Genomic DNA, 25,687 nt, shown 5'->3' on the forward strand with positions numbered 1-25,687 from the left:
TCTCTATCTCAAAGCCTGACTTGGCATCGTTCCCACTCCCGGAACCTGAGCCAGTGTCGTCACCTCCACTCTTGGATGACTTTGACTGTAGACTCACAGCCTCCTCAGAGTCACTCATCATAGTATCATCATCACTCAGAATGGCCTCTGAAGGGCCACTCTCAACTCAGGTGCCCCTAGCTCTGCCTTAGTCGCATGCTAGAGCCTATCTCTCTCGTCTCCTTACTACTGGAGGAAGTACTGCTGGTGCAGGTGCTGCAGCTACCGCTGGTGTCAAAGGTACGGGTAAGACCTGAAAAGACAGTTTGTCACATATCAGTTACGACACGGGTATCAGATGCAAGCATGATGTGCAGAATGAGTGTGTGCAGAAATCAGATACAGTATGTGTAAGTACGGCTTATGAATGCAATGTGTTGCCATAGTATATGAATATAGCATATGAATACGGTATGTGAATGCAGTAGTTCAGATGTAGTGTATCAGTACAGTGTGGGGAAGTTCTTATGTCAATTTCAGTGTGTCAGTGGAAATTTGATGACTGGAATGTTAAACAATAGAAATTACCTGAATGCCGTGAAAACTGAGCAGTGCCTCCCTCTTCAATATCATGCCCTCGAATGCAACCAGTAGCTTGAACAGGCCCTCAGTGTACCCTGGGGGTGCCTACAAATGCATTGGGAATGATCAATGTCCAGAAATAACAACTATCAGAAAGAAAAGGGAAAGCTAAAAATGTGGTACGTTTCGGGGGTGCGTCATGAGCTCTGACGTATCTATGCCCACCTACCGCGGGCTTAATGGGGATCTGGTATGCCTCCCCAGTATACCGCCAACATGTGAGTGCAGTAGGCAACTCCGGTCAGCCAGTCCTCTACCATGCCTAGGTAGCCCCTGCTCTCGCAGCGGGAGCTCTCGTCTCCTCAGCTCCACGAGCACCTGTCAAGGGAGGCATAAGGTACGTCTGGATGAATGTCGCATAATCTCCTTCCCTAGGGAAGTAGTTGGTGTCCTCTATATCTGAGGAGGCAGACTATCACTTTTGGACGGGACCCCTTGTTGGCCACCACTTCTGGCCTACCGGCCACCAATGAAAATTTGGCAGAAAGCTTGTCAAGCAAAGCAGAGTTGATCTAGAGAATGAGGACCAGTGCAAAGGGTGTGTAACAGAGGCAATTAGAAGCTAAACAGCGGGCGTTCTTCGAGTAAAAATCGAGCATGCATTGGACATCCCTCGCCTCCCAGGACTATTAGTTTAAATTGATTAGTTAAGTTGTAATTATTTAAATAGAGTAGTTAATTAATTCATATTGTAATTAATTAGCTTAGCTTAGTTGCTTTGTAATTAATTAGTTAAGTACTTAGCTGTGACAACCCTCACCACTGATTACTGCTAAACTGTGACTGAGTATGATTAAGCATGATAATTAACTGACTGAACTGAAATTCTGAACTGATTATATGAGTATGTGGCATTAAATGCATTTCTATCTGTTTGGTTACCGAATGTTTTGTTCGTGTTTTATGTTTTAAATTGCAAATTGAGGGCCTTATCGGCGGCCGAATCTGAAACTGACTTGTGTTATGTGTTAATTAGAATTTATGTAATTTTATGGTAAATTTAATTAAAATTTGATTTGGTATGATTAAATTGGATTAAATAATGTTAAAACACATTAGTTGGTTATTTACTCTTTTGCCACTTAGTGGATTATTCTAGGACCCTTTAGTTGATTCATTTATGTTAGCATTAGCCCCTCTTCAACCATTATTCAAGACCCAAAACTGAGTGAGAAAGGGAGAGTGAGAGGAATTGAGTTCCTTAAGAAGAATTTAGCTTGGAACTTGAAAGAATTGAAGGATTAAGTGCATATTAGGCTCCCACACTTGAAATTGAAGACTTAAGGTAGAGAATTTCCCTTCTTAATCATGAATTTCAGTAGATTCTTGCATGGTTCATGATATATTGAAGATTAGAGTCAAGGATTGGTCTAAATTGTTGAATTGGAGCTTAAACCATGCATGCACGTTTACATTCTTGAATTTTGAAGTTGTTTTCATAAAATCCTCGCATGCATGTCCATATTTGGGTTATAGTTCATGAATTCATCATGTTGTTGGAGGAATTGACTCAGTTGGTCATGTATTGGAAGCTTTGATGTCAATGGAACACATGCATGTTACATTTAAATTATGTTCTTGAAGTTATTGTTGAATTTGTGTTTAATTGACCTACCTTTGGGCTTTGATTTTGCAAATTGATCTTTGAAACATGTTATATTATAGGTTTTAAAGTGTTTTTCAGAAAATTAGCCCAAAATGATCGAATTTGATGCATTAAAAGTTGAGTTTTAAACTTGAGGTTCAATCTGGAAATTCCAGAATTTGGACCCACGCTCGAGCGTCGAACTTCACGCTCGGGCGTACACTCTGAGTACATGTAGTCCGCTCGAGCGGAGAAAGTCACGCTCGAGCGTGAAATGCAGGTGCCCAAAAGTTCATGTGTTTTTGCAGTCCGCTCGAGCGAAGACCTGAGTCTCACGCTTGAGCGTAGGTCGAGTGCCCGTTGAGCGTGAATTGCATTCATCTAGTACTTTTCATGTGTTTTACAGTCTGCTTGAGCGAAGGAAGTCACGCTTGAGCAGAGCTCCTTTGTCTGCATGTCCGCTCGAGCGTGGACCTCTTTCTCAGCAAAATTTGAAAAATGTTTTGAAATACATCTTTGCATCCTCATTCCATCCTAGGCATTCCTAGGTCATGTTTAAGGCATCTTAATGGGGATATTGATGTAGAACCACACCGAGTCAAGTTAGGGGTTAAGTTCTTAAACCTAAGTGTGTAACTTAGTGTGTGTTCATTCTGTATTTGTAGGGTTGGCATCCGAGGACACTCATTAGCTACTTGTAGCCCAGTGCTCTGTGAGTAACAATGTTGTAAAGATATGTTCAACCATGAATATTTTCTGAATAATCAACTGTATTGCTTTCTGAAATGATGTTTCTTACTGAATGAATGTTTGTCCTAATTATGAACTGTATTCGTGGCATCCATAGCAATTTACTGTTACTGCTACTGTTACAGAGATCTCTGTCAGTTCCCATGTTTGGAACCACCACTGTTTACTGACATGATGGCCATCAATTGACTGTTTGGTCTGTTAAGACCTACTGTACTGTTTTGCTATTGGATGTACCACACATGACTATTGTAGTTTCTAAATGACTGTTATGGCATGAAATATGAGCCACTGACTGAATGACTAATTTACTGATATAAATGATTGTTTTAAACACTGAAAGGACATTCATTCTTAACCCCTTTACGCATATGTTATTCACTGGGCTTTAGCTCACTGTTTATATTTATATGTAGGTGTCCAAGCACCAGACCAGAGCTAGATGCGTCGAGTTAGCTCCCTTTTTGTCAAGCCAACCCTTGTACCTCACTTCGAGGTTCCATGTCTGTTCAAGCCAAGACTGCTTTTGGAGTGTCTCAGTTCACCCTTCTGCTTCTATTCTGTATTACTGTATAGACTCGTACTGTACTGTTCTAATTAGGGTTTAGGTCGCTAACCTGGATGATTGTATATATGTATATATGTTGATGATGAGTATGATTGTGTCAGAAAAGTCTTTTTGCATACAAACTGTCACAACTTATTGGACATCTTTTTATTACTGTTTTGGCTTCCACCAGCCCCTGTACTCTGTATTATTGTTATTACTGTTAAGTAGGCCTTCGGTAATCGCAGATTACTGGCCGGTTACCGTGCTAAACCCATATGGGCGGGTTTGGGTCGTGACAGAGTGGTATCAGAGCGACACTAAACCACGAGTTATACTGTACACACGTGTCCAAATGAGCTATAGGATGTCCTAGAAAAGTAATTAGGGCATTTCATGAGCATAATAAGTGTGTGTGGCCATGACATGAATATATGTGCTAATGTGTTAAGTATGCGACTACCTTTGTTTATAATTCCCATCATTGCCTACAGTGAAATGGACAATACAAGAAATGTTGATGAATCTGAATCATCCGAAGCCAGAATGGCGAGACTGGAAAGAACAGTTGAACTGTTGACTGAGGCCTTGAGGCTACAACAGAACCAACAGCCCCCACCTCCTCCAGTACAACCCGAACAGAATGCTAATGATGATATAATTGCTCTGACACAGAAATTCAGTAAGATGAAACCACCATCCTTTCAGGGAGGCCTTGAACCACTAAAGGCCGAAGCGTGGGTTTTAGAGACTGAGAAATTATTCGAGGTGTTCCCATGTTCCAAAGCACACAAGGTATTACTGGCCACCTTCACCTTACAAGAAGAGGCCAGAAGGTGGTGGATGCTAGTCCGTGACACCAATACTGTTATGACTTGGGCTCAATTTAAAGAAGCCTTCTTTGAAAAGTACTTCCCTCAGTGTGTCAGGGATCGAAAAGTGACTGAGTTTAAGCAACTGAAACAAGGCACCATGTCAGTAGTAGAGTATGAGTCAAAGTTCACCGAACTCACTAGATACGCACCGCATATGGTGGACACGGATTATAAGAAGGCCAGGAAGTTTGAAGGCGGCCTTAATGTTGAAATACTTGACCGAATAAATGTTCTGAAATTGCTGAAATATGTGGATGTTCTTGACCGGGCCATAGTAGCCGAGTCAAATATTAAAGCACTGAAACAGACTGAAACACCGGCAACTAAATGGCGCGGTAAGAGACGGGGTTTTAATTTTAAGAAAGGCAGAAACAGTCCATTAAATAAAAAGCAAAACACAGGGTCAACAACCAGTTCTAGTCAGGGAAGTGGTTCCATACCACCCTGCTCTAAATGTGGAAAAAGGCCCAAAGGGGTTTGCTATAAAATTTCAGGTGCTTGTTACAGGTGTGGCAAGGTGGGCCACATGGTCAAAGATTGCCCTTCCACTCCCCAAGGCAATAGTAAAGCTGCAACCAGCGCCGTAGCATCAACTATCACCCCAAAACCCAACCCCAAAGCTACTGGAAAAGAGCCTATGAGGCAAGGTCGAATGTTCGCGCTCGTACCAGGAGATGTACAGAATACCGAGACTGTTGTGTTAGGTACACTCTCAATTTGTGCTCAAAATGCATATGTTCTGATTAATTCGGGGTCTACACATTCATATGTCTCGCATGCTTTTTCACGAAAACTAAATAGACCACTGGAACCCATGAATTATTTGTTAGCTGTATCTTTACCAGTTGGGGGATCCATGACTTGTGCTTATATGTACCCTGCATGTGAAATTATTGTTGGGGATGTTCATTTGTATATTGATTTACTGCCTTTGAATATTGATCATTTCGATGTGATATTGGGAATGGACTGGTTAACAAAATATCATGCTACTATAGACTGCGTAACAAAACAAGTTGTTTTCCGTCCACCTGGTTTACCTGAATTTATGTTTAATGGAATTGGTGTAGTACCTCCCCCATATCTGATTTCATCCATGAAAGCATACAAATTGATTAGAAAGGGGTGTAAAGGGTATCTATGTTGTGTATTGACTGTACCTACTGATGATGAAGCTAATGTGAACAGTATTCCTATAGTCGGAGAATTCCCAGATGTTTTTCCAGATGATCTGCCAGGGGATTTGATAGACAGGGAGATTGAGTTCACCATTGATGTGATTCCGAGTACACAGCCAGTATCCAAAGCTCCGTACAGAATGGCACCTACTGAATTGAAGGAACTGAAGGTTCAGCTGCAAGAACTACTAGATAAGAAATTTATTAGGCCCAGCACTTCATTGTGAGGCGCACCAATTTTGTTTGTGAAAAAGAAAGACAGCTCACTGAGACTCTGCATCGACTACCGTGAACTGAATAAGGTAACAGTGAAAAACAAATATCCATTACCTCGTATTGATGACTTATTTGATCAGTTACAGGGTGCTCAAGTGTTCTCTAAGATTGATCTCAGATCCGGATACCATCAATTAAAAGTCAAACCAGAGGACATTGAAAAGACTGCCTTCGGAACGAGGTACGAACATTATGAATTTCTTGTTATGCCTTTCGGAGTCACTAATGCACCTGCTGCATTTATGGACCTTATGAACAGAAATTTCAAACCGTTCCTCGATGAATTTGTAGTCGTTTTCATAAATGACATTTTGATTTATTCCAAGAGTAGAGAAGAACATGAACACCATCTGAGACTTGCCTTACAGACCCTAAGAGAACAGAAACTGTATGCAAAACTGACTAAATGTGAATTTTGGCTTGATCATGTTATGTTTTTGGGACATGTTATTAGCAAGGATGGCATTTCAGTTGACCTGCAGAAAATTGATGCAGTGGTAAATTGGCCTAGACCGACAAATGTTACAGAAGTTTGAAGTTTCTTAGGCCTAGCTGGATACTACAGAAGATTTGTAAAAGACTTCTCCAAAATTGCCTTACCGTTGACTCAATTGACTCAAAAAGGGATACCATTTGACTGGACTGACCAGAGAGAATTAGCTTTTCAAGAGCTGAAAACTCGACTCGTGACTGCACCAGTTCTTACCTTACCCTCAGGTACAGATGGGTTTACCATATTTAGTGATGCTTCTCATAAGGGTTTGGGATCTATTTTAATGCAGAATGGAAAAGTCATTGCGTATGCTTCCAGACAACTGCGACCGCATGAAAAGAACTACCCGACCCATGATTTGGAACTTGCTGCAGTAGTGTTTGCATTGAAAATCTGGCGTCACCACCTTTATGGGGCAACATGTGAAGTGTATAAAGATCACAAGAGCTTGAAATATTTCTTCACACAAAAAGAACTGAACATGAGATAGCGGAGATGGTTAGAACTGATAAAAGATTATGATCTGGAAATTTTGTACCATCCGGGAAAAGCTAACACAGTTGCCGATGCACTCAGCCGAAAATCGATTGGAAATTTAGCCTGTTTACTCACCAGACAGAAAGAATTGCTATGTGACCTTGAAAAATTTGAAGTTGAAATTGTGTTACGAGAACAAGGTGGAACATTGGCTACTATATCTACCCAACCAGTACTGATTGAAGAGATTAAAGAAAATCAGCATCAAGATGACTTTTTGAAAAAGGTTATTGATGAACGGGAATCCAAACTGAGGCCGGATTTCAAATTTGAAAATGATGTGTTGGAATTTCAAGGAAGACTGTGTGTGCCGAATGATTCTGAACTGAAAAGACGACTCTTACAAGAAGGCCACAATTCAAAACTGTCTATTCATCCAAGAATCACAAAAATGTACCAAGATTTGAAACTGGATTTCTGGTGGCCGGGAATAAAGAAAGAAATTACTGAATTTGTGTCAAAATGTCTTCATTGCCAACAAGTTAAAGCTAAACATCAACAACCCGCAGGTTTACTACAACCCTTACCAATACCAGAGTGAAAATGGGAACATATTACTATGGATTTTATCGTTAGTTTACCTCGCTCCAGCAAAGGTATGGACTCAATTTGGGTGATTGTTGATAGATTGATTAAATCTGCTCACTTCTTACCTGTCAAAACAATTTATAATGCGGACAAATTGGCTACCATCTATATTGACGAGATATGTTGGGCCGTACGAAATTATTGAAAAGATTAATCCGATGGCGTATCAAGTAGCGCTTCCTCTTGAAATGGAGCATATGCATAATGTGTTCCATATTTCAATGTTGAGGGATTATCTTCGGTATCCCTTCCATGTGATTGAACCTACCCGTGTAGTGCTAAGTGATGACTACACTTATGAAGAACGGCCTGTTCAGATTGTGAACCAACGGATCAAGAAGTTAAGAAATAAAGAGATTCCATTAGTAAAAGTGGACTGGAAAAACCACGGTGGCATCTATGCCACTTGGGAAAGAGAAAACGATATGATGAAACGATATCCTGAACTGTTCCCACTGAATCAAGTATTCTTCCAAAATGAAAGTAATTCGAGTTTGGAGGACCAAACTCTTTGTAAGGAGGGGAGACTGTGACAACCCTCACCACTGATTACTGCTAAACTATGACTGAGTATGATTAAGCATGATAATTAACTGACTGAACTGAAATTCTGAACTGATTATATGAGTATGTGGCATTAAATGCATTTCTATCTGTTTGGTTACCGAATGATCTGTTCGTGTTTTATGTTTTAAATTGCAAATTGAGGGCCTTATCAGCGGCCAAATCTGAAACTGATTTGTGTTATGTGTTAATTAGAATTTATGTAATTTTATGGTAAATTTAATTAAAATTTGATTTGGTATGATTAAATTGGATTAAATAATTTTAAAACACATTAGTTGGTTATTTACTCTTTTGCCACTTAGTGGATTATTCTAGGACCCTTTAGTTGATTCATTTATGTTAGCATTAGCCCCTCTTCAGCCATTATTCAAGACCCAAAACCGAGTGAGAAAGGGAGAGTGAGAGGAATTGAGTTCCTTAAGAAGAATTTAGCTTGGAACTTGAAAGAATTGAAGGATTAAGTGCATATTAGGCTCCCACACTTGAAATTGAAGACTTAAGGTAGAGAATTTCCCTTCTTAATCATGAATTTCAGTAGATTCTTGCATGGTTCATGATATATTGAAGATTAGAGTCAAGGATTGGTCTAAATTGTTGAATTGGAGCTTAAACCATGCATGCATGTTTACATTCTTGAATTTTGAAGTTGTTTTCATAAAATCCTCGCATGCATGTCCATATTTGGGTTATAGTTCATGAATTCATCATGTTGTTGGAGGAGTTGACTCATTTGGTCATGTATTGGAAGCTTTGATGTCAATGGAACACATGCATGTTACATTTAAATTATGTTCTTGAAGTTATTGTTGAATTTGTGTTTAATTGACCTACCTTTGGGCTTTGATTTTGCAAATTGATCTTTGAAACATGTTATATTATGGGTTTTAAAGTGTTTTCCAGAAAATTAGCCCAAAATGATCGAATTTGATGCATTAAAAGTTGAGTTTTAAGCTTGAGGTTCAATTTGGAAATTTCAGAATTTGGACCCACGCTCGAGCGTAGGACTTCACGCTCGAGCGTACACTCTGAGTACATGCATTCCGCTCGAGCGGAGAAAGTCATGCTCGAGCGTGAAATGCAGGTGCCCAGAAGTTCATGTGTTTTTGCAGTCCGCTCGAGCGAGGAAACTCACGCTCGAGCGAAGACCTGAGTCTCACGCTCGAGCATAGGTCGAGCGCCCGTCAAGCGTGAATTGCATGCATCCAATACTTTTCATGTATTTTACAGTCCGCTCGAGCGATGGAAGTCACGCTCGAGCAGAGCTCCTTTGTCTGCATGTCCGCTCGAGCATAGAAAGCTACGCTCGAGCGTGGACCTCTTTCTCAGCAAAATTTGAAAAATGTTTTGTAATACATCTTTGCATCCTCATTTCATCCTAGGCATTCCTAGGTCATGTTTAAGGCATCTTAATGGGGATATTAATGTAGAACCACACCGAGTCAAGTTAGGAGTTAAGCTCTTAAACCCAAGTGTGTAACTTAGTGTGTGTTCATTCTGTAATTGTAGGGTTGGCATCTGAGGACGCTCATTAGCTGCTTGTAGCCCAGTACTTTGTGAGTAACAATGTTGTAAAGATATGTTCAACCATGAATATTTTCTGAATGATCAACTGTATTGCTTTCTGAAATGATGTTTCTTACTGGATGTATGTTTGTCCTAATTGTGAACTGTATTCGTGGCATCCATAGCAATTTACTGTTATTGCTATTGTTACAGAGATCTTTGTCCGTTCCCATGTTTGGAACCACCACTGTTTACTGACATGATGGCCATCAATTGATTGTTCGGTCTGTTAAGACCTACTGCACTATTTTGCTATTGGATGTACCACACGTGACTATTGTAGTTTCTAAATGACTGTTATGGCATGAAATATGAGCCACTGACTGAATGACTGATTTACTGATATAAATGATTGTTTTAAACACTGAAAGGACATTCATTCTTAACCCCTTTATGCATATGTTATTCACTGGGCTTTAGCTCACTGTTTATATTTATATGTAGGTGTCCAGTCACCGGACCGGAGCTAGATGCGTCGGGTTAGCTCCCTTTTTGTCAAGCCAACCCTTGCACCTCACTTCGAGGTTCCATGTCTGTCCAAGCCAAGACTGCTTTTGGAATGTCTTAGTTCACCCTTCTGCTTCTATTCTGTATTTCTGTATAGACTCGTACTGTACTGTTCTAATTAGGGTTTAGGTCCCTAACCTGGATGATTGTATATATGTATATATGTATATATGTTGATGATGAATATGATTGTGTCAGAAAAGTCTTTTTGCATACAGACTGTCACAGCTCATTGGACATTTTTTTATTACTGTTTTGGCTTCCGCCAGCCCCTGTACTCTGTATTACTATTATTACTGTTAAGTAGGCCTTCGGTAATCACAGATTACTGGCCGGTTACGGTGCTAAACCCATAGGGGCGGGTTTAGGTCGTGACACTAACATGCTTGCCATAAGGCTATATGCTTATATGCTAAAACTACATGAATGCCTGTGAATGAAGGCTTGTTATTTGAATTGAAACAATTCAACAAATGTAAGTTTTAAGTCCACTGTGTTTGGTGGCAAATTCGCAATCTTTAAGCCCACTTAAGGTGGCAAATTCAAGCCATTTTCGCAAACAAACATGAGTTGAATTGTTCCAAATTAAGTAAACTGGTCTATGCTTGCTTGTGCGCATCACATAGTAATGCTAGTTTAATAACCGGAATAAGAGCACATAATATTTAGAAAATATCCTATCATGATTAGTAGAGGCCGATATTTGATCGGGCGAGCGGGGGTGCTCAATTCATGACCTTCCCCTCTCGTACTTAAGTTCCCGAGCCGATGCAATTTTGGTAATGACAAACATGTGGCCTTCGGCACGAGTCAGGGTTTCCTAAATTTTTTCAAAAATAAAATATTTAGGTGGCGACTCTGTATTTGACAAAGCAATCCAATTTTGGCATTTTTTATCCTAAAATCAATTTTCCAAACGATTTGCCAGATTTGGACTCTTTGGTGTTTATCAATTTCACATTGCACTTGTGAAATTAGATTCAGAACCACGGGAGTCTGAATTGTAGGGCTTTCTTTCTAACCTTCCGAGATGGGGCGTGAAAAAAGCGAGCCATACTCTGGTTGCGTGATTTTGCGCTCCATGGGCCACAGGTTGGCCATGACTTGTTCCTCTTAGCACTTGATTTTGTACACCATTTTGAGCAACTTCAAGGAGAATTTGGGGTGGGTCTTGATGATTTTGACCATTCCCAACATCACCATGAAGTTGTTGATGCTTGCCGGCATCGACTTGACCTCCATTTGTTGCCGGTGGTGCGGGTGAGATTTCGAAGGGTCGTGAGAATCTCTTGTTGAGTGTGTTGGAGTCCTTGAATAGCTTTAAGGATAAGAGGTGAGTCTTGAACTTGAGTTCTCTCATCACCACCATTCGAAGAGCCTTGTTGATGAACTTCTTCTTCTCCCGTCATCTTCACCGGAGTTGTGTAAATTCCGGATGTTGTTGAGACCATTAACCAATCCGCCTCCCCAACGAAATCGCCAAATTTTTAAGTGGGTTCAAGAATGTTGTCGGAAAATTGAAAGATCTTCAAAGATCTTTGAAGAAAACTTGAATTCTTTAGAAATGATGAGAGGCTTAGATTCTTCAACAGTCACAACTAGGAACACAATAGCAAAGAGATGATAAAGATAATAGATTGGGTGAAGAAGAAGGCAAAGTAGTTAGAAAGAGAATAATAGTAAGGCTCTCTCACGGATCTCCCACTTTTACTCTCAAGGTAGATATAAGTGGGTGCTATTTGTAAGCATCTCATGATGTAGGATGGAGCCCATATGTAAGGCACATGGGAAATATTCCCTATAACTACCTTGTCCGAGGAGGTGACCTCTCCGAGGATAAGGAAAATCCCAAAGAGGTGAGAACCCTTCTTCTTAACCACACCTAACCAATGATCCCAAATCATCCCAAAGGGTCAAGGGTAGTCCTATAGGATGCCCTGCCGCAAATATTACCGAGTCTCAGGAACCCCTTAGATCGTGCCACCTCGACCCGGTATAGGCTAGTTTAACCGAAGGGTGAATTTATCTTCACTCACCATCCTCAGGATCGGGTCCTTTGTTCGAACTCCGTTACGCCCATGATTCTAATGTGTAGATCTCGGAAAGCTACGAACGCGCAAGTGTTCTGGGACTCATTAACGGAGCAACTTCTAAATTGCATTCGAATTTGCTCGAAACCAGGCGCTTCGGATCTCTAGGTTTGTGGATCCGAACCCTTTCGAGTCCGAGCTCAAATAGGTCTCTAGGTTCGTGGTTCAAAACCCTTTCAAGACTAAGCCAATACCTCAGAGAATGGATCTCCTCCGAGGGTTTCATCTCTTTTGAAAGCAATGGTTAACCTCCTCGGACGCCCATATGATCTAGGCCTCCTCAGATGGGCTTGTTGGACTCTCTTTAGAGATATCTGCTTGATGGGTCTTCCTCGGACCAATTTGTTGGCTTTCTCATGGGCCCGTTCAATAGATTTCACTTGGACTCATTTGGCCATAATTTCTCTGGACCCATTAATTTTGGGCTTTCCGATTGGGCTCCGATTGGACCTAATTAATTTAATGGACTCAAGGTATCTCTCTTATACATGGCAAACAACTTGAAAGAATAGTTTCTCCTAAAGATGCAAAACAATCCAACCAATATCCTTTCCAAAACGTCACAGACCCATAGTACTCATATTAGTTGTTCTGGTTCATAATCTCATCCCCAAATTTTGCAATTCCTCCAACCAAATCTTTCACTCTTTTATCTAACTGGTTTGGGTCAGTAATTTGTTGAAACATAATTCCGTCCGACCTTTTTCTTATGCCAAAGTGCATAAGTAGAAGCCAAACTTGGGTGACAAATTGTCCACCACGTCTAAGCTCTTGAACATGGTTTTTCACTGGGCAATGATTTGCCATATAGCATAACATCTCCACCCACACTTTGTTCATGATCTTCCACTTGTTCTCTTTCTCCATCAAACTACATACAAGTATGTGTATGCTGTTTATTGTCATATTGTTAGAGTCCAATAATTCTTACTGAAGCAGCAACTTATACGGTTCAACTTTAGATGACGCGGATTCTCTTGCTTCAAAAAATTTCTTCACATTAGTATAAGCCTGCATAACCTTGTCATTATTGCTACAAAAGAGTAAACTAGAATGATATATAATAGAAGATACATCATGTAATATGATAATGTTTTGGTTGCTTCTATTTCATCTGTGACCAACCTAGAACCTTCCAACTTTGAATGATAGCAAACATGCCAAATGACAATACTTTCCTCAAATTCTAGATCGAAAATCCACTTAAACTCATCTTAGATATCCATAACTCCCAAGGGTCCACTCACTTATTTAAATAGTGGAAACCTGAGATGTTTCAACTTCTGAAATATGTTTCGTCTTCTTCTGAAGCTGATTGATGATTAGTTCTTTCAAACTAGGATGTATTGGGCTCAGTGGCAAGCTAAATCTCGCCCACATTTTTTCCCTACCACAAAAAGAATCCACAATAATATTGAACATGTTTTACTTCTTTTTGATGTAGAAATTCAACAAGCTGAATTGTCCCATAAGTTCAGACCACCTTTTACTTTTAAAGATCAAAAGTTCGTGAAGATCAAAAATTGGTGTGACGAACTTACTTGGATAATGCTTACATGCCCAGACAATTGCCCAATCTGAACCAAATTGCTCAAGAACTCCAGCTATCTCTAAAAGAAGCGCTTCAACAAGCAGAGTTATGGTAATCGGAAGATCAATGTGCAAATATGCAGGAGGCTTAGGAGGGTTTTTCAACATGATAACCAACATCGTTAACACAAAAACAATGCAAGACAAGCTAATAAGTTCGAGAATACTTTCCCGCAATGTAAAAATTGTGCCTACTTTGCTAAAAAGCATGTCATACATCAACCCCAACTCAATCTCAATTAATTTGAAAGTATTGTGAACACTACCCCTTTCAACCACCAATTCGTGGAATTCTTTTACCAATTTGCCTAGTTTGGACCTATCAGACTCATAATTGAGAGCATGAGGCTTTAAGATATGGAAATAGGAATATGCTTGTCCGCACTAGCTTTCCATTAGGTCGGAGTGCTCGTGCATTACTAATTTTGCTAATTGTGAATTGATCCAACTCAACAAAACCCTCATACTTTTCCATAGCTCTTGACTTGATCGCCCACACTCTCTCTCCATACTTAAAAAGTCCAAGAAAAAGCATCAAGAAGGTTAGGAGATAGAACACATACTTAGTATCCTGTGTAAGATACGTGATATAAACTGTTCTTAGACCTAGTGTAAGTAGTCCTGTTAGGTGTTTCAACTGCATCTGATTTTCTTCCAAGCGTAAGATAGTATAAGATTATCGGTGCCCATAAACCCTTCAACAGATTGATTGCATCAATATCCTCATCATTACCTTGAAGCTTGGAGAGCTTTCCCAGAGCAGGTGTTGCAAACAAGTCAAAGAGGTCTTATTGGCTCCTTGTATAAAATCCTAGCCAAAGTTTTGTCACATTGGATGAAACAAGTGATGCCACAGGTAATTACTGAGGCCCAATCTGCTTTCCTGAGGGGAAGGAATATTCTTGACGGGGTCCTTATTGCAAACGAGGTAGTAGATGGGTGGAGAAAATTAAATAAGAAAGGTTTGGTTTTGAAACTAGACTTTGAGAAGGCATATGATTCGGTAAATTGGGAATTCTTATTCAGTATGTTATCTAACTTTGGATTTGGAAATAGATGGGTGAAATGGTTGAAAACCTGTGTTACCTCTACAAAGGTGTCGGTCCTGGTAAATGGTTCTCCAACCGAGGAATTTTGTCCACAGAGAGGTTTACGGCAAGGCGATCCACTGTCACCTTTTCTATTCAATATAGTGGCTGAGAGGTTGAATATTTTGTTTGATAGAGCCAAGGAAATGGGTTTAATCCAAGGAGTTGTCATTGGTAATAATGGGGTAAGAGTTACACATCTACAATTCACCGATAATACAATTCTATTTTGCGAAGCTGAGTGGGTGGAAGTGGTGACCATTAAAAGAATTCTCAGGTGCTTTGAAATTCTTTCGGGGCTGAAAATTAACTATCATAAGAGTGTGATTGCTGGCATTGGAGTAAATGAAGGTCTGATGCAAAGTTTTGCATCTAAATTAAATTGTGTTCATGAAAATTTGACTTTAAAGTACCTTGGGTTACCTCTAGGAGCTAATCCTAGCAGGTTAAGCACTTGGAAGCCAGTTTTGGACAAATTTAAGCAAAAATTATCCACATAGAAGAGAAAGTTGCTATCGTTTGCTGGGAGGCTGACTTTAATTAAATCCGTTATGAGCAACTTGCCTACTTATTATTTGTCACTGTTCAAAATACTCGAGGGGGTGGCGAAGGAAATCGACAAAATTCAAGCTAAGTTTCTTTGGGGGGGATCAAATCTTAGAAGGAAAGTTCACATGGTTAGTTGGGAGAATACTACCAAGAGCAAAACTTTGGGAGGTTTGGGAATCAGAAGAATCACTGATATGAACAAGTGCCTCCTGCTGAAATGGTGGTGGAGGTTTGGGGCAGAAAATCACTCACTGTGGAAGGAAGTCATATGCTCAAAATATAACATGGGGGGTGGAAGATGGCTGCCAGATTTGGAAGGAAGAGTTAGAGGCTCAAAATTTTGGTCTGACATAGTTACTGCAGTTATCTCTAAGCCTGTATTACATAATTTCTATCTTGAAAACTCTGTAATTATTTTGGGAATGGTAGGAGAGCACAATTCTGGAGGGATAAATGGGCAAGGGAGTTGTGTTTAAAGGATGAATTTCCCAGACTGTTCTCTCTCTCTACTTTAAAGATGGAGTTGTGGCTGACTTCTATACCAGTAATGGAGGGATCCAGGACTGGTTTTTTGAGTTTAGGAGACCTCTGTTGGCTTGGGAAGATGAGGAGGTAAGTAGGTTACATACCTTACTTAGGAGTGCACCGGTAGTGAGGGTCATATCGCCCGATATATGGAAATGGAGGGCTGATTCCTCTGGGATGTATTCTGCTGCTTCAGGTTATAGAAGATGTGAATCATTATTGGGTCTTGATAGGAAAGTGGCAGGGGAAGTATGGAATAACTGTGCACCACCAAAAGTCAAATTCTTTGGATGGTTGGCTTGGTTAGGCAAGGTGAAAACATCCATCTACCTCCAAAGAATTGGGATTTTAGATGAGGCTGCCAATGTGAGCTGTGTTTTCTGTCAAAACGAGGTGGAATCGGCCAACCATATCTTGTTTTTTTGCCCATTTGTCTGGCTACTGTGGTCTCAGATTATGAAGTTGTGGGGTGTTCAGTGGGTGGTGCCAAACTCAGTGGAAGGGCTATTGCGGTGGTGGTCATTTTGCAAGATGAAAAAGCTTGAGAAAGTGATGTGGAAGGTTGTGCCTTTGGCTGTCCTTTGGTCCACTTGGAAGCATCGGAATGATTGTGTCTTTAATGGTTCTCAACCAAATTTAGAAGACTTATGTGAGGTCGTCAAAGTAAGAATCGCTTTGTGGGTTAAATCCTCCCCAGCCAAAGCAGAGTTTTCCATTAATGACGTAGTTTTTAATTTGCACCAGGTTCAGTATTGTTTAAGGCAGGGGAGCTGAGTATAGACTGGTTGCTCATCTGCTGGAGTGCAGAGGACAGTGGTTTGGAGGATGTTCATTTGTTAGAGTGCTTGGGCAGTCTTCAGTGTGCTTCTGTTCATTTGTTCATCTATTATGTTGCTCATCTGCTAGAGTGCAGTGGACAGTGGTATTAAGGATGTTCATTTGTTAGAGTGCTCAGCTGGCTTGGTGTTGCTATTTGGTCTTGAGTGTGCTTCTATTCAGTTGTTCATCTGTTATTAATCAGGTGGAACTCTGTTCTAGGCTTGATTGCTGTTGGGTAGGCTTCATGGTAAGGGTAATTAGTGTAATGGGGGTGGTCCCTGGTGTGTTTGGAGATAATTGATTGCTTGTTTGATTGGTATGCTGCGGATTTGGTTTGGGGTAGGGATGCTCACCATATTAGTGCAGGTCTCATACTGGTGCTCAGGTCTGCTAAATGGTGGTCAGAACTGGGAGAAAACAATGGATTGTCATAGTCCTGGTCAAGGGTTGATGCCTGCCAGTTTCAAGGTGCGCACAGTTCCCCTAGATGGTGATGAGTCAGCAATGGAGGAGGTATTGGATCCTAATTTTGGTGAGGCAGCATTTGGTCGTGTTGCTCTAGTTGATTCTGGATTGTGGTGAGGAATGATGCATCAGAAATGGAATGCTGCTATTGAACTGGTTTTGCGGAGGGAGCTGCTCTGTTGTGTGCTGAGAAGTAAGGTGTTGTACCAGTGATGTATTACCTCATGGTGTACACATACAAGATATTCAGCAGCCTGGGGGGTTGCTGTTGTCTGCTGTGATGGTCTCTAGTGTGGAGCTTGTTGTTGATCTGTGCTTTTGTTGTTGTGTTGGTTGTGTTGTGATTAGGTGCTAGACGAATGGTCCACTTTAGAGGAATGGCTGAATGGTCTGCAGGCCTGGTTGGCTGATTGGTTGTTTGCTTTGTTCTCTCAGTAATTCTGGTATTCTATGGGTTTTAGAGGTCTTTTCAGGTGCGTCTACTCTGGTCTCATTTCTGCTGATGTCTGATTGGTTGTTGTTTGGTCTCATTTCTGCCGGTGTCTGCTCTAGCTGTGTGATGATGTTGTGTGGCTTTTGTGGTGCTCATGCTGTGTGGCCTTCTATGCTAGTGCAGCTCATATGAGTGCAGCTTTGCTGATGTTTGGCTTCTATATGTTTGTTAGTTTGTTAGTTTTGGTAATCTTCTGCTTGGGTGAGGTTGGCTTCGGTGTTTGAGGTTGGTTACTCACCAACTCTTGATGGTGTGCTAGCATATGATTGGGCGGCCGTATCGGTGCCAACCTAGTTGGGATTGATTTGGTTTGTTTTGATGCTTTTTGCACTCATCCTTCTCTTTTCTTTTATTGATGTAATTGTCTTCTAATTCATCAATAAAGTTCATTTTTCTTTGCTGATCAAAAAAAAAAAAAAGTAAAAAAGCCAAACAATTGCAGTGATCATCATCCCCATGGTACTCATTTTGTGAAGTCGTCCGAAAACATGAAGGTATAATTGAGTCAAGAGGATGTATAGAACTAAAGCCCTCAAGTCCCAATGATCCCATGTTTTCCTTAAGTTTGCACGACCATGGCCATACTTACATGTCCTGATGCACGGCATGATTATCTCTTCTATGCTACAAAGGTGGATGGAAAAATAAAAATGAATAAAGTTAAACAAAATTAATTACAACCCTGCTAAAATGTGCAATGAATATGAGAGAGTGCCGTACACTTACATCTCTCTCATTTGGTGTGTGTGTGTCAAGAGTTTTAAGTGCAATTCAAGTTGCCGCCTCGTACATCATCTTTTATAAATATGTGAATACTCTCCATTGGATGTCACACATTAAAAGGGCTAATAATGGTGATGCATCAAAGGTTGCAATACCACATATAAGAGTTTTATGGATCAAATATTTTTGTTCTCAAAAGTTGAAATTTGGTTACAAAAAATATTTAGGTATTACTTTATGTTGCTGTGAGAGTCGTCACTAAAAGGTCTCATTCTGAAAAGTGAAAAAATGGACTTTCAGTGACAAATTTTGAAAATATCACCAATAAATATACTTTTAAGAACAAAATAATTTGCTGTAAAAAATGTTTACTTTTTAAAACAAAATTTTTTTAAATTATTTTGTCTTTAAAATTTTAACAATCAAATATTTGTTTTTTCTCATTCAAATTCCTAAAAGTTTTTAAATATTTCACTGCTTAACACTTATTTTCTTGAAACATGAGCACGTATCCAGTATTTTGAATATTTAAAAATATTTTTTACACATCTTGAACATTACATCGGGAATCATAGTAATTGATTCGAATATGATTATTACTTCTTAGAAAAAGAATTAAAAAGAAAAAAAATTATCGTTATTCTAAAATTATAAACACATAAATATCAAAATGAAAAGGTTTTATGAATTCTAAAAGCATGTACAAGAAAACTAAATTGATAATGTGCAAGGCTATGCATAAGAATTGGCCCTAACTAAACATATAGCAATGGAAAAGTCTACTAATCATGAAAATGTGTCAAGAAAGTTATTATAAAAAGAGATGGTTAGGTTGAAATTGAATTAATTGGTTTGGCTGAGATTTAATTAATTAGTGTATTGCAGGATCTATACATTTGGATGATGTATAATATTATGGATAGATTACCAGCAAATCATAATAGTTGGATTTAATTTTTATTTGAAAGTTAATCCTAATAGAATCGTCGTTGAAAAAAAAAAATTGTGATAATTTTCTGAATTTGTCGCTAAAACTGACACTTAGTGACATTTTTTGTGATGATATTTTAAATCTATCGCTAAAAACTAATTCGAATGGTAGGAGGGTACCACATGGCACCTCGACTAATGACATATCCAAAGGGATCTACGTTGAGAAATTTTTTTGTATCCTAGGAGGGTTCCACATAGCACTGCTAAGTGATACTTTCCACTAATCATAAATGTTGATATTTTTACTATTTCCCAAACACTTCCCAAACACTCAATATAAATGTAAGAAACTCTATTATCAAATCCAATCATAATAGAGGAATGTATCACATGACATCTACACTACTAGCACCCAAAAATTCCTCCTAGGTTGGTTTAGCCCACTTTGTCAAGTTTAAAGTGTTAGAGAGAGAGATAACTTTATTATTCATAATGCTTGGATAAAATATTGAAATGTTAACCACCAATTCATTTAAAATTTGAAGGCAACTCTTGGATTGGACGACACCGTTTCAACCTGTAGGGCCAACATAGGTCACACTTTGATGATTCGAACTGTTCATTTTTTAGACCATGATGTATTGATCATTCATAAAAAAAAAATTAGATCAATTTGAAAACTGTAGACACGTTAATTTATTGCATTTGTCTCTCAAAATATGAATGTTTTAATTTTCAAATAATATTTGTTGTTTCTTTTTTTTAATGCCTCGTTTGGCAAGCAAACATTTTACCCTAAAAGTTAAAAAGTCACTAAAAAAACTAAATAGCCAAATATTCATTTCCATTCACTCTACATTTTGCACAATTTTTTTTTTTTTTTTTTTGGTAAAAAATCAAAAATTATCCCAAACATATTGTTAACATACATATTAATATATTACTCTTATAAGTATAGTTTGTATATATTAATATATTAATATGTTTGTATGTATATAATATGTATAGGTATTATTTAATCTTTACCTTTCGGCTGCTGCTTTCGGCCGATTCCTCTTTCGGCTCCTTTTCTTTATTTTAATGCAACACATCATAATGATGTTTGTAAATCAGCTCCTATATTATGGAGGCTAGAATTAGTTTCTCATTACAGAATGAATAACAGATAATTTTCTGTCAATATCACTCTCTCAACTCTCTTTCAATTTGTTTCACATGGTATCAGAGCACAGGTGTTTCTCCTAAGCCTCTGCATCACACTTTCTTCTCTTGGCAGATTACTGCATACCTCATCCTTACCCAATACACAGATTTGACAACACCAAAACCTTCGTCTCTTCACGACGAAGCCAACGCCGCCAGATTCATCATCATCTGAGGTCACACGCGCCTCCACGCGCCACCATAACATTAGCCCACGCGCTGCCTCGCTTCAGACGCGCTCTACGCGCCTCCTACACTGACCAGTGCTATTCTGCGCCGCTGCCTCATCTGCTAACGTGAGCCGCGCCTTTCTGACGTCAGCCGACGTCAGCCCTTCTGCTTCCGTGCGCCGTGTGTCTTCGTCTGCTAACCTGCGCCGCGCCAATCTATGCTAACCTGCGCCGCACAGTTTGACCAGCCGTTGACTATTTGATTTTCTGCCTTTCTGGTCATATTTTTGGTCAGTTCACTCCTTTTCTGACTAATTTTGACCATCTGAATTCACTGGTAACCTCAGATTTTTCAGATTCTACCTCAATTGTGCCATTTTTCTCTCATGGATCGCCTGGACTCCTCTAATCACCCTATTTCCGTTATTCTTGACGGGACTAATTATGTCCTATGGGCACAAGCTATGTCTGGCTTTCTCAGAGGAAAGAAACTTTGGCGTATCATCACTGGGGATGTACGCAAACCCGTTCAAGAGACCACGGATTCCGCTGCCACAGACTCCGCCACCAAATATGTCGACCGATTGGAAGATTGGGATAGTAAAAACTATCAGATCATCACTTGGTTTCGCAATACTTCCATTACATCTATCAGCCTCCAGTTTGGTCGGTTCCAACTTGACTCTGCTTCCTCTCCTGCCAAAGCCATCTGGGATTTTTTACAAGAACGCTATCAGACTACTGGCCTTGCTCACCAATATCAGCTTCTGAGTCATCTTCACCGTATGCGCCAAGAAACAACTCAGAACATTAATGATTTCCTCTCCCAAATGTATTATGTTTGGGATCAGCTCGCTCTTTCTGAACCTCCATGGGATTGTACTACGGATGCTGCCTTGTTTACTACTTACCGTGACCAACAGCGCTTGGTTCAGTTTCTCATGGCTCTCACTCCCCGATTTGAGCCAGTCCGAGCATCTCTCCTTCATCGCACTCCTTTACCCACTCTTGAGCAAGCAATTTCTGAACTCCTGTCAGAGGAAACCAGATTTGGTACTCTCCATCCGCACCCTGTGGACTCTGTTCTTGCCACTCCTCAGATTCGAAGTTCTCCTTCCCCACCTTCACCACAGAAGTCCAATACCTGCAATTACTGTTACAACCGCAATCTTCCGTCAACTCATCTTCTGGTTCATTGTCCAGTTCGTCTTTGTCGGTTTTGCAACAAGACTGGCCCTGGTCATCTCCAGCAAGACTGCTTCCGCAATCCCGCCCGTGCCTCTCGCAATGGTCCTTCCACCGGGAATTTTTCTCGCAGCCACTCTCACCGTTCTGGGACTCAGTTTAAACCAATGCCCGCTCAACGCACTGCTGCTGCTGCCTCAGAGGATTTACCTTCCTCTGTTCCTATAGACCCTTCCACTCCAGTCTTCTCTCAAACTGATGTCGAAGCCATGTTTCAACATTTTTGGCAACGTTCCGGTACTCCTCCATCTACTGCTTTATCTGCCACCGCAGGTAACTCTTCTTGGTACTTTGACTCCGCTTGTTGTAATCACATGACTTTTGATCCTACTATTTTTACTCCTCTCTCTTCTACTCCTCATGTTCCTTCTATCCATACTGCTGATGGGTCTCTTCTGTCTGTAAGTCATGTTGGTTCTGTTTCAACCTCTCACTTATCTTTATCTCATGTCTATCTTATGCCTGCTCTTACTTTAAATCTTATCTCCATTAGTCAATTATGTGAGCATGGTCTAACTGTTACCTTTTCCCGTACTGGTTGTTTGGTACAGGACCCTCGGACGGGGCAAACTCTTGGGATAGGCCGTAAGCATGGACGTCTCTATGAACTCATCCATCTTCATGTTCCCGATTCCTCTCAGATCACAGCTCCTACCACTGCTACCACTGCTACCACTGCTACTCTTTTATCTCCTTTTCAGCTTTGGCATTATCGTTTAGGCCATCTTTCTGTTGGTCGTTTAAAATCTTTAATTTCCAGTGGTCATTTAGGTCATGTAAGTTCTGATGTTTTAGATTGTGTGTCCTGTCAACTCGCCAAACAACCTGCCTTGTCATTTAATAAAAGTGCCTCTGTTTCTCTTGCACCATTTGATCTCATTCATTCTGATATTTGGGGACCCTCTCCTACTCCTACTATGGGAGGCGCACGCTATTTTGTTGTTTTTATAGATGATTTTTCCCGTTTTACATGGTTGTTTCTTATGAAAAATCGCTCTGAGCTCAAACAACTTTATTACAATTTTGCTGCAATGGTTAAAACACAATTTTCTAAAACTATTAAGGTTTTTCGCTCCGACAATGCCATGGAATATAAAGATTTTGACTTTCTTTCCTTTCTTCAGAGTCATGGTACTCAACCTCATCGTTCCTGTCCCGGTACGTCTCAACAAAATGGCCGTGCTGAACGGAAACATCGCCATATCCTTGACACTACTCGAGCTCTCCTTCTGTCTTCCTCTTGTCCGGAACATTTTTGGGGAGAGGCAGCTCTCACTGCTGCTTACACTATAAATTGTATCCCTACGCCTGTCATTCATAATCACACTCCTTATGAGCGTCTGCATGGCACCCGTCCCCCTTACACCAACCTTAGGGTTTTTGGCTCTGCCTGTTTTGTTCTTCTCCAACCTCATGAACGTACCAAACTTGAACCACGTTCTCGCCTTTGTTGCTTCTTAGGGTATGGTATTGAACACAAGGGGTATCGTTGTTGGGATCCTCTCTCCCAGCGACTTCGTATCTCTCGTCATGTAGTCTTTTGGGAACACAAAATGTTTTCCTCTCTCTCTCTCTTCCGTTTGTCCGTTCCCTCATCCTCTCTGTTTTTTACTGACCCTTTCACGGATCTGTTCTCTGATGAGCTCACTCCACCAGCCTCTCTCGAGCCTGCCTTGCCTACCTCTACTGGACCTACACCACCGCCCTTGCCCGCCTCCCTCGAGATCTCCAATGAGCTTACTCCATCGCCCGTACCCGCCTCCCTTGCTCCTGCCTTGCCTACTGGTCTGTCCCATGCACTTGCTCCTTCTGATGGTCCTGCTCTTGCTCCCTCGGGATCCTCCCCTCCTGGTGAGTCTCTCCCTCTGGCTCCTCCTGCCTCTACTCGACCACACCGGGTAACCCAACCTTCTACTCGTCTTCGTGACTTTATTGTTGGTTCTACTGCTTTTTCTACTTATGAACCAACCTCCTATCGTGAGGCTCGCTCTAATCCTCTTTGGCAGCAAGCTATGACTGATGAATTGCAGGCTTTAGACAAAACTCACACTTGGGACATTGTTGATCTTCCTCCTGGCAAGACTGCCATTGGCTGCAAATGGGTCTACAAAATCAAAACTTGTTCTGATGGATCTATTGAGCGCTACAAAGCCCGTCTTGTTGCCAAAGGCTTCAACCAAGAATATGGTATTGACTATGAGGAGACCTTTGCTCCTGTTGCTCGTCTCACCTCTGTTCGTAGCCTGATTGCAGTTGCTACCACTCGACACTGGGATCTTTATCAAATGGACGTAAAAAATGCTTTCCTTAATGGTGTTCTTCTTGAGGAGGTCTACATGCAACCTCCCCCTGGGTCTACTTATCCCCCTCATAAAGTCTGCAAACTTCAGCGTGCTTTATATGGTCTCAAACAAGCTCCGCGCGCTTGGTTTGCCAAGTTCAGCTCTACTATTCATGACTGTGGTTTCACCTCCAGTTCTTATGATACTGCTCTTTTCATCCGGAACACTGCTCAAGGGACCACCTTGCTTCTTCTTTATGTGGATGATATGATTATCACCGGTGACGATCTTGATGGTATTCTATGCCTTAAACAGTTTCTTAGTCATCATTTCGAGATGAAAGATCTTGGTCCTCTCAGCTATTTCTTGGGTCTTGAAATCTTCCATGATTCCACGGGGTCTTTTCTCTCTCAGGCGAAGTATACCTCTGATCTTCTCACCCGCGCTGGTCTTACGGATTGCAAGACTGCCTCCACTCCCCTGGAGCCTCAAAGTCGTCTTACACCTCTTGATGGTACTCTTCTCTCTGATGCTACCCTATATCGTCAGCTGGTTGGCAGCCTTGTCTATCTCACTGTTACTCGTCCTGATATTGCCTATGCCGTTCATATTGTCAGCCAGTTTATGTCAGCTCCTCGTACCTCTCACTATGCTGCCTTAGTCCGTATCCTTCGTTATCTCAAAGGTACCTTGTTTCATGGACTTCATTATTCCGCCCGCTCCTCTCTCCAGCTTCGTGCTTTTTCCGATGCTGATTGGGCTGGGGATCCTACAGACCGGCGCTCTACTACCGGGTTCTGCTTTTTCTTGGGTGATTCTCTTATTTCTTGGCGCAGCAAGAAACAAACTCTTACTGCTCGCTCCAGTACCGAAGCTGAATATCGTGCTCTTGCTGATACTACTCAGGAGCTTCTCTGGCTTCGTTGGCTTCTTGCTGACATGGGTGTTTCTCCCTCTGGCGCTACTGCCCTCTTTTGTGACAATCACAGTGCTCTTCAAATCGCTCACAATGATGTTTTTCATGATCGCACCAAGCACATTGAGATTGACTGTCATTTTATTCGTCAACACGTCACTCGTGGTACTGTTCATCTCCATCCAATCTCCTCTACTGATCAACCTGCTGATATCTTCACCAAAGCTCATTCTCCTGGCCGCTTCATTGAACTTGTCTCCAAACTCCAGTTGGTTGATGTTTTCCCTCCTTGAGTTTGCGGGGGGCTGTTAACATACATATTAATATATTACTCTTATAAGTATAGTTTGTATATATTAATATATTAATATGTTTGTATGTATATAATATGTATAGGTATTATTTAATCTTTACCTTTCGGCTGCTGCTTTCGGCCGATTCCTCTTTCGGCTCCTTTTCTTTATTTTAATGCAACACATCATAATGATGTTTGTAAATCAGCTCCTATA

Source organism: Camellia sinensis, chromosome 2, assembly GCF_055761805.1.
Source record: "Camellia sinensis isolate YWXY chromosome 2, ASM5576180v1, whole genome shotgun sequence".
NCBI classification, from domain to species: domain Eukaryota; kingdom Viridiplantae; phylum Streptophyta; class Magnoliopsida; order Ericales; family Theaceae; genus Camellia; species Camellia sinensis.